Source organism: Dendrobates tinctorius, unplaced genomic scaffold (genome assembly GCF_039654945.1).
Source record: "Dendrobates tinctorius isolate UK_male_01 unplaced genomic scaffold, ASM3965494v1 ptg000233l, whole genome shotgun sequence".
NCBI lineage: Eukaryota > Metazoa > Chordata > Amphibia > Anura > Dendrobatidae > Dendrobates > Dendrobates tinctorius.
This window is the reverse complement of record NW_027361900.1, coordinates 1,299,647-1,315,023: the sequence shown is the minus strand read 5'-3', so window position 1 is coordinate 1,315,023 and position 15,377 is coordinate 1,299,647. Positions and strand designations below refer to the sequence as shown.

The following is a 15,377-nucleotide window of genomic DNA, read 5'->3' as shown; positions in this document are numbered from 1 at the left end:
AGCCGCAAGCTGAGCACAGAGGACTGAACCAGAGGAGAACAGCGCTGTATCTGGCAGATTCCGGCCATGTGCTTTGCGCTTTAGTAGGGTGTGGTACTTTCCAATTGGCTGAAGTAGGGAGCAGATTACTCCAGCTGGACAGCAGGAACAGATCCCAGATGAGATTGGACACACCATATGCAGAAGCCCTAATATAACTAAATGACAGAAAACCAGAATAGTAGAAATCCCCATAAAGTGATTCCATTTTATAAATTAATTCACTGAGGGTTATAATCCTTAGGAGGAGTGAATATTTTGGCTCCACAGCCACTTTCTGGGAATTAACATGCAGTGGATGTTGGAGAGTGAAAATTACACATTTGCCATTTTATTACCCAGCACATAGTGCCCAGATTGTGCTCCAGGAGACACCGCAAATTAAGTGGGTTCTTCTCACTATAATATTGCTAAATACAGGGATCCTAAATGTTGTTTGCGCACACTGCAAGACTCCGAAGTGAGAGCGGATTTTGCTGGATTGGTTTATGGAAACCTTGTTGCTTTTCAGCAGCCTTTGAGACACTAATAGTGCGGGAACCTCTGTTTTTCCATTGACAGATGATGGACCTGAGTGGGGACTTGTTTTTTGTGAGATGAGAATTGGTATTATTTTCACCTGCATAACATTGATTGGTTTCTTTATATTCGATATTTGGGAGGCAGAATGAACAAACAGTTGAACACCGCACACTACTGGCTCATCCAACAAGGTTTTCTATTAGACTGTGAACTGTCATTGTCTTGGGAAATAATTAAAGTTTTTTACATAGCTTGCCATTTTTATGGACGGTATAAGTAGAAACGTTCAAAAATATAAAAAAAGGATATTTTATTTTAAAAAGTTTTTTTTTATCTTAGCAGATGTCTGTACCAGGAGATCAGAGGGACAGCTGACATCTTCAACTTTTAAATCTGATGATCTTGAGATCCTACAAGACACAACTGAAGTGATTACTGTTATTCCAGATATATTATCTATTCACAGCAAAGATCTGTCATCTGATCCTATGAAACAGGTCCCATCTTCTGATTCATTACTGACTACTAAGGAAAATCAAAGTCACAAAAGAGGCATTAAAAAACAAACTGCTCCTAAAGCAAAGAAGTCATTTTCATGTTCAGAATGTGGGAAATATTTTGCATCAAAATCAAATTTTGTTATCCACCAGAGAACTCACACAGGGGAGAAGCCTTTTTCCTGTTCAGAATGTGGGAAAAATTTTGCACAGAAATCAAATTTTGTTATCCACCAGAGAACTCACACAGGGGAGAAACCTTTTTCCTGTTCAGAATGTGGGAAATGTTTTAATAATAAATCTGATTGTGTTAAGCACCAGAGAATCCACACAGGAGAGAAGCCTTTTTCGTGTTCAGAATGTGGGAAATGTTTTAATCTGAAATCGGTTCTTGATAGACACCAGAGAGCACACACAGGGGAGATGCCTTTTTCCTGTTTACAATGTGGGAAATGTTTTAACACTAAATCTGATTGTGTTAATCACCAGAGAATCCACACAGGGGAGAAGCCTTTTTCCTGTTCAGAATGTGGGAAATGTTTTAACACTAAATCAGATTTTGTTAAGCACCAGAGAATCCACACAGGAGAGAAGCCTTTCTCATGTTTAGAATGTGGGAAGTGTTTTAGACAGAATTCACATTTTCTTACCCACAAGAGAACTCACACAGGGGAGAAGCCTTTTTCATGTTCAGAATGTGGGAAATGTTTTATGAATAAATCATATTGTGTTAGGCACCAGAGAACTCACACAGGGGAGAAGCCTTTTTCCTGTTCAGAATGTGGGAAATGTTTTACCACTAAATCAGAATGTCTTAAGCACCAGAGAATCCACACAGGGGAGAAGCCTTTTTTATGTTCATAATGTTATAATGTTAGAATAGTTTTAACCAAAATTGAATCTTCTTAAATGGGTTGTCTCTTGTCATTCGTAATGTTTGCTGACGAAAGGATAAAACTAAACCTTATTGCAAATGTAAAACTATACCCATAATTCACCCCCTGAAGGTTAGTCGGAAAGTGACTAATAGAAAAAACATATATCCCACATCTCAGTATATAGGGTGAGGTGACGTTTACACACTCACTCTCATTTCTATGGGTTTCATCGTCCTCACCAAAGGTGACTCATTAAGAGACTATTTAATATTGACCTATATTCAAGAGAGACTAAATGAGAAAAAAAAAACCTAAAATCATATATCATGTTATCCGAAACAGAAAACTAACCACATATTGGCAGATCCCAAACACCAAACTATATACTTTGGAAGCTTATAAGCCACTCCAGTGTCAGGAATAGATAGTATGAATTTGAATTTACCAAACGGTTGCAATGAAATAAAGAGTGAAAAATTTAAAGGGGTGTGAATACTTTCCATACCCGCTGTATCAGTAAAAATAACTCCTCTTTATTAGGTAAAGTATAAAAGAATTGCACCATTTTCCGATACCCGTCACGTCTCCATTTTTCATGATCTCGGATCGGGTGAAAGACTATTTTTTGTGTGCCGAGCTGACGATTTTAATGGAGACCATTTTGGTGCAGATATGATGTTTTGGTCATCCTTTATTGCATTTTAATGCAATGTTGCGGCGACCAAAAAAAGTGATTTTGGCGTTTTGACATTCTTTCTCGTTACGCCATTTAGTGATTGGGTTAATTCTTTTTATATTGATATATTCTGAATATGGCTATAACAAATATGTGTTTGTCTGATTTTTTACTGTTTTATTTTGAAAGGGGGTGACTTGAACTTTTATATTTTTTTATATTTTTTAAAACATTTTTTTTACTTTTAGCATTGTGAAGACATACAGCATTGTATCTTAATTAACCAGACAGCTATTTTTAGCAAATGAAGAATAATAGAATGTTATCTGTATGTTGGCTTTAAATTTAAGTGTTGATTTCTGGTTGGTCAAGAAAACAGACTTTTGTTTGTGTAAGTCGGTAATATTGACTTTTATTGTGTGCTTATCCTTGATCACTGGTGATGTTTGCTGATATGCTAGCACTGGTCAACAGCATTTTTGGTGCCAAAGATATTTCATCGAATTTAGGGTATTTTTGGGGTGCTGATTCTGAATATGTCATCAGTTTTGCCAGATTGGCTCAAGTTTTTGAGATTTTTGGTATCTTATTTATAGCACTTGTTGGTAAATGCGACGCATCATCTCATTAATTTCTTTGGATTAGTACTTGAACTGAGCAGTTCTCAATATAGTTTTGTGTTAATTAGTGTTCTAAAAGTTTGTTCATAGCTTGATTTTTGCACTAACTTTATGTTGTTGTCTGTTTTCCAGTGAAAAGCATGAACTCATCATGAAGAAGTTGTCTTAACGATCCAGACTCATTCTGTTACATTTGTGGTGAATATACACTGCCAAAACATAGAAGAAACATAACAGACTTCGTAAAAAAAGTGTATTTTGCCTATTTTGGGGTTATGCTTGGGGACCAAGACAAGTTTTGGGCACCACACATAGTGTGCAAAGCATGTATCGAATTATTACGAAAATGGAGCAAAGGACAAAGAAAAAGCTTCAAATTTGGTGTTCCAATGGTGTGGAGAGAGCCAAAAAATCATCATGATGACTGTTATTTCTGTGCAGTGCAAGTGCAAGGATTCAATAAGCATAAGAAACGAAAATGGGAGTAACATGGAATCTGCAAGAAGGCCTGTCCCTCATTGTGAAGATGTGCCTGTACCTGTGTTTACCATAAATAACAGTCATCATGATGATTTTTTGGCTCTCTCCACACCATTGGAACACCAAATTTGAAGCTTTTTCTTTGTCCTTTGCTCCATTTTCGTAATAATTCGATACATGCTTTGCACACTATGTGTGGTGCCCAAAACTTGTCTTGGTCCCCAAGCATAACCCCAAAATAGGCAAAATACACTTTTTTTACGAAGTCTGTTATGTTTCTTCTATGTTTTGGCAGTGTATATTCACCACAAATGTAACAGAATGAGTCTGGATCGTTAAGACAACTTCTTCATGATGAGTTCATGCTTTTCACTGGAAAACAGACAACAACATAAAGTTAGTGCAAAAATCAAGCTATGAACAAACTTTTAGAACACTAATTAACACAAAACTATATTGAGAACTGCTCAGTTCAAGTACTAATCCAAAGAAATTAATGAGATGATGCGTCGCATTTACCAACAAGTGCTATAAATAAGATACCAAAAATCTCAAAAACTTGAGCCAATCTGGCAAAACTGATGACATATTCAGAATCAGCACCCCAAAAATACCCCAAATTCATTAAAATATTTTGGACACCAGAAAAAAAAATTTTTTTCGTTGACCTGTGTTATACATTGTGTTATGGAGCCAGTTTGTTGACTTCTAAAGCAGAGAGGGAAAAACTATGCAAATAGTTTAAATAATCAAGTAATGCTATAATAATCTCACCTCCATTCTTACCCTTTATGTAAATACTCAATGAGGGACACTTGTTAAGTGTAAAAATGGGCTACATGCCTCTGTATAAAGAGACTGAGAGAGAAACAGCCAGAGAGATTCTGCCAAGACATCCATACATCCCAAAAGGACAAGAGACAAGACAGCAGCCACAACATCATCACAAGGGACACGGATCTATCATTCTATAGGAAACATCCTAGGGGTTTTCAGCCTTGGTTGGAAGAATACAGATCTGCTCCATTGACCATCGCTGAACCATGGATATGTTCGGAGAAGCCAGATTGTGATCTTTGGATCAACTGGCCTTGTACCTTGTATGGACTCAATGGACTGTCATCTTCTTACATTAATTGTTACCTCCTCTCTGTGTGCATGCCACAGGTGGAGTAGTCGACCCTGGAAGATGAAGCCAGGCTGTGATCCTCGGATCAACTGTCCTTGTATGGACTGTCATCTTCTTATGCTTGTCGTTACCTCCTCTCTGTGTGTGTGACACAGCTGGGGTAGTGACCCTGGAAGATCTGAAATCACAGAAGCTATTATCCCGGCGGGTCAGTGGAAGGGTGAGACTCTGTAATGTGCCCCATCTTGGGTACTGTGCTGGGACTGTTCTATGTGTTATATGCCTGTTTTGTGGTACAATAAAGCATTGCCCACACTGTTTTACCCTCACCCTGTGTTGTCTGAGTAGTGTTTTGCCCATGTTAAAAGGAATCATAGAATCATAGAATCATAGAGTTGGAAGGGACCTCCTGGGCCATCTGGTCCAACACCCTGCTCAAAGCAGGATTCGCTAAATCATCCCAGTCAGATGTCTGTCCAGCCTCTGTTTGAAGACTTCCATTTAATGAGAACTCACAACTTCTCTTGGCAGCCTGTTCCACTCATTGATCACTCTATCTGTCAAAAAGTTTTTTCTAATATCTAATCTGTGTCTCCTCCCATTCAGTTTCATCCCATTGCTTCTAGTCTTTCCTTGTGCAAATGAGAATAACGATGATCCTTCTACAATGTGACAGCCCTTTAGATATTTGTAGACAGCTATTAAGTCTCCTCTCAGTCTTCTCTTTTGCAAACTAAACATTCCCAAATCCTGCAACCTTTCCTCATAAGACAGGGTTTGCAGACCGGTCACCATTCTGGTCGCTCTTTTTTGAACTTGCTCCAGTTTGTTGATGTCTTTTTTAAAATGTGGTGCCCAAAACGGGACACAATATTCCAGATGAGGTCTGACCAAAGAGGAGTAGAGGGAAATAATGACTTCACGTGATCTAGACTGTATGTTGTTAATACATCCTAGAATTGCATTTGCCTTTTTTGCTGCTGCATCACACTGTTGACTCATATTCAGTCTGTGATCTATTAGTATACCCAAGTCTTTTTCACATGTGCTGTTGCTTAGCCCTATTCCTCCCATTCTGTATGTGCTGATTTCATTTTTATTGCCCAGATGTAGTACTTTGCATTTTTCCCTGTTAAAAACCATTCTGTTAGTTGCTGCCCATTGCTCCAGTTTATTTATATCTTTTTGAATCCTCTCTCTCTCTTCTCTAGTATTAGCTATCCCTCCTAGCTTTGTGTCATCAGCAGAGCGATCAGGAGAGCGGGAGTTCGGCGAGATGATCCTTAGTTCATGTGGTTTTGGCTAGTGGGTGGCGCTCATAGCATTCCGGCAGTGACAAGCATAGAGGTCTGCTGGAGATCACTGGTTGTCATGTCAACCCATCGGTCACCCATGATCACATGATGAGGTCACCGATGGGTAGGATTTTTGATGCGCTTGCTGGAAGTGCACATTAAATGCCGCTGTCAGAGGCTGATAGGGGCAAATGGCAGCTGTTCAATACAGCTGACATGTGCCGGAAAGGATGTGAGCTCACCGCCGGAGCCCCCATCAAAGGGAGGAAGTACATTTACGCCCGATGTCGGAAAGGGCTTAAAGGGGATTGTTTTTACAGAGACAGAAGTGGTAATCAATCATGTATACGTACAAATAATTACAGAAATACTCAGCTTCTAATGGTAAATAGTATAGAGTTACCACAAGAAAATATAATTTGTGTAAACCATGTGTAGATATAAAAATTCAGGCAAATGTCAAATGTTGTAGCGCCATCTAGTGGCTGTGTGCAGAAGTGCCATCATAGAGTAACATGTATCCTTAGAGAGCGTCACTATCAAGGTGGGGATGAGATAAGTGCTCCGTATTTATTGAGTGTAAGATAAATCCATACATAGATATATGTAACCGGATTGTAGATCTATCACTGGATATCAGTGTATAAGGGGAATAGATCCTGTGCACTTATAGATTTTTTGGCGAAAAGAAAAAATATTCTGATACTAGAAAATCTACAATAATTTTTTCAACACAATATAGTACAGATTTTTATAATAGCAAGAAAATTCTTCTGAAATATTTACCCATTCTTAATCAGGACCCAAAATTAAGGGAAATCTTGAGAAATAACAAAATTGAATTTATTGCCAAAAAAGCACCTTCTTTAAGGGATATCCTTTCCCCGAGTTATTTTTCTGAAAAATCCACCACTCCAACAACGTGGTTGGATATGAAAGGGTTTTTTCCATGTGGTGCAAGAAAGTGCAAGTGCTGTCATTTTGCGAAAAAATCGAAACTTTTTTCTTCATTTGCTTATAAAAAAACCTATGTAATGAACAACTTTATTAATTGTAGTTCTGACTATATCATATATTCAGTAGAATGCACCGTTTGATCCAATATATTGGTTGTACTTCAGGACCCTTAGGCGTATTCGTAAGCATCTGAGCGATATTGAGAGCACTACGGCACTTACTATTTCTGCTGCATCTAGACATTTTGTGACAGTCCATGGAAGAAACACAGATTTTCCTTTATGGGCATTGAGAAGGTTTTTCCACCTCCACGTGGCGGTAATTATAAACGCAAATTATTAAATAGGGAGAGTTTTTGGATTTTTACTTTAGGTAGTCGTACACCAGATGGCATGAATAAGAGACAGGACCTTATTACTTGTTATTGAATGTGTTTCCGTTTGGGTTTTTGTTTTTTTTCTTCAGAAAGAAGGATTAAAGGGAATCGAATAAGAAATAATAAATTTATAATTAAAATTGATGATCTATCCATCTGGTGAATGTATGTTTATGCATATATATATATATATATCTTTTGTTTGTTGTATTTTTGTGTCAAGATATTTATTTAGTGACATTATTATGACGTAGAATACTGGAACAATTTTTTTTCCCATATATATATATTTGTATACTTGTTAACTGATTTTTCATATGCTCTTTCCATGTATCACTATTGATTGTGGTTTTGTCATCATAGGGTTAAAGTATGGGAGGACTTACTCTTGATTTTAATTCCCCTTTTTTTTTCATCCCTTCCCCCCTCTTCCTTATATATTGGTAGCTTAATTTTCAGTTGGACAGACCATGTAGAAGGCGTTAATTCGCTGAAACGCGTAGTCTGAGAGGCTAACCCCCCTTCCCCTAATCTATTTATCTACTGTCCAGAAGTGTGGATTTATTTTATGATGGACTTTAATAATAAAAATCTTTGCTAATGCAAGAAAAAACTTTTTTAAAAAAATTTTGCATCCTGGATTTTGTCCGCTGGAGTTTAAAGTTACATTTCTTCATTTGAATCTTTCGTGGCTGGCTCCTGCTCTGGTGTCCGTGCAGACTTTCTCCTGGATTGATATTGGATCTCACACACCGGGGTGTACGGGTAAGCTGGCTTTGAAAATCTGGAGTTTTTTTGTATAGATGAATAGCTTATATAATGAGAGGACACAGAGCAAAGGGTATAAATAGTGAGAGAATAAAGAGCTGACAGCGCATTACATCCCTGGAGTACAGATAGGAGATATAAAGTGCAGCCAGTGCTATATGGGATATCCCAGGAATACAGCACAGCCCATATAGTGTAAAGGAGGAACCATCCTAACAAGAGATGGAGATTACAGATCCTACAGGCGACATGCCGGGAGTGTACAGAGAAAGATGGCAGAGTCACCACTATTCCCTCTTACGGGCGTTTCGCCACGTCAGCTTCCTCAGAGGGTACGGATAAGTGTTTCCAACACACCAAGGTCCTGCACTAATCCAGGCAAGGGGAGTAACTCTGGGGTAAAGTGGGGGTGTTCCTAAAGGAGTTGGGGCTGTTCCCAGGTCACATCTTCCCCAGTGAAGCAGGAGGATCAGGATGAAAACCTGTTGGTAAGACCAAGATGAATAATGCTGCATAGAGCCATCTGGTAGCGATCAGTCAGGTAAAGTGATAGTGAGGGGGGTCCTGAAACAAAACAATGCAGGTGAAAAGAGCCAAATGTGACCCCACCAAGTAACCAGTGAAAGTGCAACTGTGCAACGGGTAAGAAAAGAGAATAAACAGTGATATGGTAAAGATATAAAGAGAAAAGCAGCTTAATAACAGTGATGATAATAAAATCTATGGGAAGTGTTTGTGGTGAAGTGTATACACTCCTAGAAATGTTTCCTCTACAATATAGAGATATAAATGATCAGTATTAGGACGTGTAACAAAGAGGAATCTGTTATTTTATAGAGAAAATGTAACGAGCAATAAATGACGGGAATAATCGGGAATGAAATTGTTATTAATAATATAATGAGATCCCAGCACCTGACACTTCCCGGGATATATGGGCTTATATTAGAATCCCAATTACCAACTGGAAAGATAAAAACAAAGGGAAAAGGGCGGAACAAAAAACAAGCCCCAAACACCTCATAACCCACAATGTAAGGGCAGAAAAATACCGGAAATATAAGTTTCTATTCACACTGCAATATTAGTCACCTGTGACCTGTGTCTCTCCCAGAAGAGAAGTCATCACAGCGTTATTCCCCGTAATAACCGTATAGAGGAGGAAATGATCGCGGAGAGAGCGTCCATTGTTAGAATAGTGGGGAGACACAGATGGGGTCCAATGCTCCTGACTGTCCGGATGTCTAGAGGATCGTCACCATCGGAGAGTAAAGTGCAGATCGGCGATCTTGTGACCGTTGTATTATGGGGAAATAAAAAACAAATAAGACACATTGAGATCAGAGAAAACTGTTTTATGTAATAAAGAGTGCAGAGAACGAATTCCACCAAACCCCCTATAGGAAAGGTGTTAAAGAAATGGTTAATCTTAGCTCTCTAAAATTCAGAAAATAACTGAAAAACAACTTATAACCCATGACACTATTTAATTGTTATCATCTGTCTACGTGGTTAGATAATTCTGCCAGTGGTCAGTTCCAAATTTCCCTCTCATTCCCAGAATGTCAAGGCCAACTATTTATCTGGCCAAAAAGTACTAACGGATAAGGTTCCACGAATTGTTAAATTGACATAAGGGAAATGCCATAAATCCCACGTACTCCCCACACCCTCAATTAAATATATCTTATAACACATAATATACTCTGACATTTCTGTTATATAACTATCGTTCTTGCCAATTATTGTGTAAGCTATCCACCATTTTGTTAATTATAACACAACGTTACAGAAGTATCCATATTTGTTCATTTCCTCCTCTGTGATCCTATAAAAGATGCACCCATCTTAATAAAGGATGAGATTAACTTGAAAGACAAGCAACCTGTGTCTCTCTTTTTATTTCTCCACTCCTAGGATCCTAGGTAAGAGAAGCTCTAAGTGAGCTTTACCCGAGGTTGGTGACGAGAGAAAAAATCCCGATGCTGACAACTTGGAGGCCCACAGCGGGATTGCATTCCCCTTTAACTATCGATTTGGACTGAAAAAGATTGCCTTGCTTTGTCGGAGGGAGAGCAGAAAGGAGGACCCGGGTAAGTGAGCATTTTTGCTCGCATCCTTTCTTGTCTCCCTCGGACAAGGTAGGTAGGTCAGTCTGTCTGGATCTTTGAATGGGAATCCCCTCGGGTGGCAAAACTTAAATTTATTTTATATTTGTCTCTTTGCTTTAAACTATTTTGTTTTGTGTTTTTGTTTGTTGTTGCATATTTGCACTTGTTTATCTGTCTAAAAATACTAACCAGCTTAACATTCTAATATTGTGTGCTTAATTGTTGTTGCAAAGCAAAGACTGGGCAACAGACTAAAAGTGCTGCTAAAAATTTTCCTTTTCTAGATAATCTTAAATCTTAAAAAGGAGTGTGAGAGTGTGAGTTGTATGTTGTATGCAGTATGCAGAATTGAAAATAAAAAGTTATGTTGTGTTATACATGTTCCACCCTTCTCACTTTGATTGCTATTTTGGATTTTCCTTGGTTGGTGGATTATGTTATTATGTGTTTCTGTTGCTTTGCCAGTTGCTAAGTAGTAAAAGGATAAGTAAGTAGTAAAAGGATAAGAATTGGTTGATTTTTTGGAGTGAATCTGCAAAAATAAAATTAAAGGATTATCAAGGGAAATTTGATAAATGTCCTGTGCTCAGTGTGTTCAAAGCATAGTTATAAAGAGTTTGCAGACAGAGGCGACCCCACGTTATTGGATGTCTGAGGAAAAGATCACTGGAGGAGTCGGCTGGTGGGCAGCCATAACCTGGCTTGGATCTGTGAGAGTGTATATATTGACTATAAATATTCATTTTAGAGTGCCTCGAGATACCCCGGTCAATTGTGAGATAGCGGAGGTATTGCAAAGATTTGGAAGTGCAGGAGCCAGTTACTGCCCGGTGGCTTTGAGACAGTTTGAGATGAATACTAGTCTGTGAAGTGTACGTATTACATGCCATGTGAAAATTGTTTGTGTTCGGTTACTATAGTTGAAAAAAATATTGGATGGTCTTTTCATGAAGCATTCTGTCTATTAGGCTTCTGTTGTTTTGGATAATTATAGTTGAAAAAAGAGTGAAAATATTAAGGTCTGATTGGTTTTTGAAAAGAATACATTTGACGCCAGTTGTTCCCCATCAGTACAGAAGAGCAAATAAGCTGTATAGAGTATTTTCTTGTCATGTAGTGCCACACCCACATGCACTATTGAAAAGTTGGTCATACATCTTAGAGACTAGATGGTACATGCCAAGTTGGCAAGATATAGTTTAACATGAATATTATTTTGATTTCTTTGAAACAGATTCAGGAATAGATTTGGCATGCTCAGAGTCTAGCGAGAATTCAGGTTCTGATTCTGATCTATGAGGAATATGTAGGGCTTGCTTTTGGAATAATATTGTTTGTAGCGACATAGTTACCTGTTCTACAAGGTGTGTAGTAGAATCAGGACAGAACAGAAAGTACAAGTTCAGCTTGTTACTTTGGAAGCAGAGATTGCTGGGTATCATAACCGTCCAGTGGGATCCTGCTAAGTATAGATATCGGAGCTGAAGATAGGAGTAGCTAACCTTGACAGCTTCCGATACAGATAGTCAGAGCTGAAGATAGGAGTAGGTAACCTTGACAGCTTCTGATACAGATAGCCAGAGCTGAAGATAGGAGTAGGTAACCTTGACAGCTTCCGATACAGATAGTCAGAGCTGAAGATAGGAGTAGGTAACCTTGACAGCTTCCGATACAGATAGCCAGAGCTGAAGATAGGAGTAGGTAACCTTGACAGCTTCCGATACAGATAGCCAGAGCTGAAGATAGGAGTAGGTAACCTTGACAGCTTCCGATACAGATAGTCAGAGCTGAAGATAGGAGTAGCTAACCTTGACAGCTTCCGATACAGATAGTCAGAGCTGCAGATAGGAGTAGCTAACCTTGACATCTTCTGATTCAGATAGCTTTTTGCTATGGGTATTAAATTTACCAGGCCAGGATGAAACATGGATCCAAGATATAAAATGAGGGATCTGGTACGCTTGGGCAAAAAGTGGTGAGAAATGCTACAAAAAAAAAGAATGGGTGTTTGGATGTTGAGAGATGGAAGCAATTTAGCAGAGAACATGATAAATGGATTGAGAAACATGGTTATGAGGAGCAGGTGGCCGCACGGATGAGAACAGCTGAGCAGCATGATCCATATTTTAATACTGATAATGATGATGATGAGAGGGAGTTCACCCAGAACAGGAGGAGAAATCAAATAGCGCAGGGACGAGCAGCAGCCCCTCCTTTACAGCGACAGCCTGTGTCCGCAGCTCCCTCCGCCCCTTTGAGTGAGAGTAGGGAAATCTCTCTTAGTGACTCAAATGTTACCAGTAGTTGCAGTCCTACAAGGGACAGAATCGTTAGTGAAAAAGGCATAGAATCCATGTCCACTGAGGCAGCAGTTTCCACTCCAATGGCTAGTACTGTGCCTTGTTTCTTCACCATCATTTTTGTCCCCACCAGACCTTCACATGTCAGGACTCCGTTCTGGTCAGATACCGGTGATTTACCAGACACCAGGAGCCCCATTCATTCAGTATGTGGTGGAGAGAATGATTTCTCCTGCATCTCCAATGCAGATGCGGTTGAGCCCCCATACTTTTGAGTCTTCTCCTCCTACATATTCGGTTACCAGTCAATATCCTGCGCTTCCAAGGGGGTCCCCAGATAGTTTTTCCACCCCAATAAAAAGTTCTGGACAGGGGGAGCTGGAGGTCTCAGGGAGAAGTGGGGATGATTTTAATTTACAAATATCACCCAGCCCCTCCCAAAGTAGCCCCCAGGTAGCAAAGTTAAAGCTAATTAGGAAAAATAATGAGTGGAGATGTGAGGACAATCACCAACAGTAAGGATACTCAGGGTTATTCAAATAGAGCTATGAGATCCCTTACTTGGATTTGTAATAGGTGTAATAAACCGCAGGAGAAGGGAAAGGCAGAATGTGATTTTTGCAGTAGGGCTGAGAGAAATACTACAGTCAGCAGCTTCCCTGTGATAACTCAAACTACAAGCAGACCAACAGATGACGGAGAGGATGAGGCGAAAATAGATACCACTACTTGGTATAAGCCATGGAGCAGATCTGAACAGTTAGCCATGGCAAACAGCTTCACTGATCCCTATAAGAATCCCTTAGGATTCTATACAGCAGTGGAAGGGGTCGCTGATAATTATGACGCAGCTTGGAATGATCTGGAAATATTGTGTCGAATATCTGTTGGAGTGCCTTTGCTTGAGAACATAAGGGCAGTCCCTGCAGATACTAACTTGATTCACGAAGTTCCAGAGGATAAGAAAACTAGAGAATCAGGGCGACAATTCATATCAAGGTTACACGTAGTAGCCAAGAAGCTAACAGAAGAGTTGACTTCAGGGTTACCTGAAGTATTTCAGGAATTAGATGAGCCTATTGACAAATTCCATGCCAGGTGTGCAGCAGTGTTCACAGACCATGACTATGACCTGAAAAATCCTAGGGAAGCTAGGTTTCTAAAAAACATGTTCATAACAGGATTGAGAGAAGACCTGAGAGCTGAAGAGATGAAAGTAAGACCTGAATGTGTATTTGCCACAGTGGAAAATTCTCTTCCCGTATTCCGGGGGATAGAAGCCCAAATTAATAATCGTAAAGTAAAAAAACAGCAGAAACCAGTGCCTGTCATGGTAAATATACCTGTTATTGATCCCAGCAATGCCTTCTTCTCGGTGCCAATTGATGAGGAGAGCCAACTGCTGTTTGCTTTTACACATGCTGGCAAGCAGTACTGTTGGACACGGTTGCCTTAGGGGGGAGCTACTTCCCCCTCTGTGTCCTCTGAGGCAATGCCTGGAATCCTTCTTTCTTGGCACCCTGAAAGGGAAGATGTGCAGCTGTTACAGTATGTGGATGATTTACTTCTTTGTGCCCCAGATAGACAAGTCTGTCTAAAGGAAACTGCTTCATTACTGATATTTTTATATCATGAATGATGCAAGGTGTCAAAGGACAAATTACAGGTAGCAAAGGAAAAGGTCATTTTCTTGGGACATTGCATTTCATCTCAATTAAAACACATAACACCACAAAGGAAGCAGGCCATAAGCCAAGCCATTGAGCCCACTTCGGATACTACACTGAGAACATTCTTGGGATTGATTGGTTACTGCAGAGAGTGGGTTCCTGCTGCATCACAAATGATGCAGCCTCTCTTTGATGTGCTATCTGCATGCAATAAGGGGCAGCCATACCAGCTGACCCCGGAAGCCAAATAGGGGTTCAGAGACCTAAAGGAGGCCATTGTCTCTGCACCCGCCCTTGGAATTCCAAATTATGACCTGCCTTTCCATTTGTACTGTCATGAATCTGGGGGACATGCTAAGGGGGTGCTTACACAACAACATGGAGGGAAGCATCGCCCCTAGGATACTATTCAGCCAAACTTGACACAGTGGCACAAGGAGCACCAACATGCATCAGAGCAGTCGCTGCTTGTGCAATACTGAAGGAAAAAGTTGCAGACTTGGTGCTGGACAATCCTTTGGAAATTCTAGTACCACACTCTGTGCAGGAGCTGCTGCTCCAGGCAACGACACAAAACATTTGTCCATGAACAGGTTAACAAAGTACGAAGTGGCTCTGCTTACACCTCCAAATGTGACTATAAAAAGGTGTACAGTTCTGAACCCCGCTACTGTGTTACCAGACACTGACGATTCAGAAATAATTGAAGCTCAGCATGATTGCTTTGAGCTCATGGAGGCAGAGACACAACCACTTGCCAATGTGCAAGAGACACCAATTTCTAATGCAGATTTAGAGTTGTATGTAGACGGATCACGGTTTTACCAAAATGGTGTACCTCACACAGGGTATGCAATTGTAGATCAGCATGAGGTTGTAAAGAGTGAAGCACTGCCAGCCGAAATGTCTGCACAGGAAGCTGAGTTAAAAGCGCTCGCTGAGGCGTGTGTAATCGCTGAACATTTGACAGCAAATATCTTCACAGATAGCCGCTATGCATTTGGCATCTGCCATGTTTATGGTCCCATATGGTCCCGGTGTCGAGGGAGGTGGATCTTC

General features: G+C 39.9%; 1 pseudogene; it reads left to right on the top strand.

The window, feature by feature from the left end:
* LOC141060256 (uncharacterized) overlaps nt 1-1,965 on the top strand; it is a 57,172-nt pseudogene extending 55,207 nt beyond the window's left edge.
* The last annotated feature ends 13,412 nt before the right edge of the window (nt 1,966-15,377 follow it).